The sequence below is a fragment of the Macrobrachium nipponense genome, chromosome 39 (assembly GCF_015104395.2).
Source record: "Macrobrachium nipponense isolate FS-2020 chromosome 39, ASM1510439v2, whole genome shotgun sequence".
Lineage (NCBI taxonomy): Eukaryota > Metazoa > Arthropoda > Malacostraca > Decapoda > Palaemonidae > Macrobrachium > Macrobrachium nipponense.
Window position 1 is genome coordinate 1,652,993 of NC_061099.1, and position 1,884 is coordinate 1,654,876.

At 34.6% G+C, this 1,884-nt stretch overlaps 1 protein-coding gene across 10 annotated transcripts in view; it reads left to right on the top strand.

Annotated features, from left to right (window-relative positions):
• LOC135210001 (leucine-rich melanocyte differentiation-associated protein-like) overlaps window positions 1–870 on the top strand; it is a 42,836-nt gene extending 41,966 nt beyond the window's left edge. For all 10 annotated transcript variants that reach the window (XM_064242761.1, XM_064242763.1, XM_064242754.1 and 7 more), the window contains one exon: window positions 1–870. This exon is cut by the window's left edge. The gene's annotated coding sequence lies outside the window, so the exon portion shown is untranslated.
• The last annotated feature ends 1,014 nt before the right edge of the window (window positions 871–1,884 follow it).

The following is a 1,884-nucleotide window of genomic DNA, read 5'->3' on the forward strand; positions in this document are numbered from 1 at the left end:
TTGAATTTTCAAGCAAACAGTATGTTGGTGTTTTCTTGTAGTTCTGTAAGCCTAGAATGCAATCATTAGACATCTATTTATAAAATTCCTGATCATCACAACCATATACGTATCTAGATCAGTGCAGTAACCAAGTACTACTACCTGTTTACCAAACCTACTGAAGCCAAAGTCACAACAGTTCTGAAACTATTCTCAAATCTAAACCGAGAGCTCAAACAAATGACCAAACCCAGTGTACAAAATCAAGAATGAAAAAATTTTGCATCTTAGTTGCATACTTTGCTGCCTGCTGTGCATTTTTGCTTCGGAGCTTTACTTTGGCATTTCCTTGAGCCTTAAGGAAACTGTGAAGTGACATGCAAGAGAGAGACAGAAAAGGAGATCTAATATTCAATTCACTTCACAGAGATTGACGTGCATTAGTGTTGGCCATTACTCTGAAGGCTCCTCTTAAGTTAGTCTTACGTAGCTCTTTCCCCTGTAGAGAATGAATAGTACCTATCACTCACCCAAGTCCTCAATATGAGCTTTTTATCCTTTATGTTTGAGAGTTTACTTGAATCATTCACAAATTGTTTCATATCATGCAATACCACCGTGTTAAAATCAGTTTGCCTTGACTAATAAGCTCCACCATCTCCAGAGTATTATTATCTACTTTTGATAAACCATCAACCCCTAGTAAGGTTTAATATTTAAAAGCTTATCACTTAATTTACATATTCATAATCACCTCCAGAGCCGGAGCTTAATAGCAAAGTTTAACTAGTTAAACTGATAAAAACACATCATAATTTCATCAACAAATTCACTATCTCATGAAAATTGTTTTTCTGTGTCTTTAATAATAAATATATAGTAAAAGAATTTATTTTTTCTTTCCTAAACATTCTAAAACATGCTATAAAACCATTCATTTCTATTTTTGTTACTTCCATTTTAATATATACTTAACACTTCTCAAAAATAAAAAAGACATTACATCATATGGAGCCACATTCCCAGTTCAATAGGGGTTACTATACTGTTTTTTTTCCATCTGTCCATCCGCCTGTGGTGTTTGCGCATGGTAACACTGCGTCCCGGTCTTTAAATAATATCCTATTTCGAATATTAACAGTGTAATTCGCATTCAGTAAATTATTAAAACACTTTTCAGTTGCAAATGTACACCCAGATATGCTTTTATTTACTAAAACTTACACATAGCGTAACTATTCAAAGCCCGGGACGCAGTGTTACCATGCAAAAACACCACAGGCGGATGGACAGATGGAAAAAAACAGAGTATAGTGTAAAGCAAACTTAGTAGAAGACACCTGACTTCAGTCCACATCTCAAGGTGATACTACTGTAATGTAACTTCTAGAAAGCTGTGCAGTACTGAACCTTACAAAAGAAAAGGCAAGGCAAGGCAAGGTACTATATACATACAGTATTACATAGTATATTGTAAAATTGGGGAAGATCTAAATATAAAAAATTATTATAGTTATGAAAATTTTTATAAATTATGCACAATGAGTTAATCAAACAATACCTAGTGCTAAAGATTAACGCTAAGATCTGGAGTACAAAATTTAAAGTAACTTGAAACTTTTATCCAACAATTCAATATATGAGTCAGAGGCTGAAGACCAAATAGGGGAACAATGACAAGTTAAGCGTGACAGACACACTGATGCATGTACCGATGGAGAGATAAACAGATGATATCCCTTCGCACATTTCTATGTACAATAGCCTTCTTGCACTGACGAGTTAGGTGCCACAAACACACCAATGGACAAACTGACCATCAAAGATGAACAATCTCTCCTCATGTACCTCCATGCATAGTGATCTACCTTTGTACCAAGTTTGACTGAAATCCATTTAAAA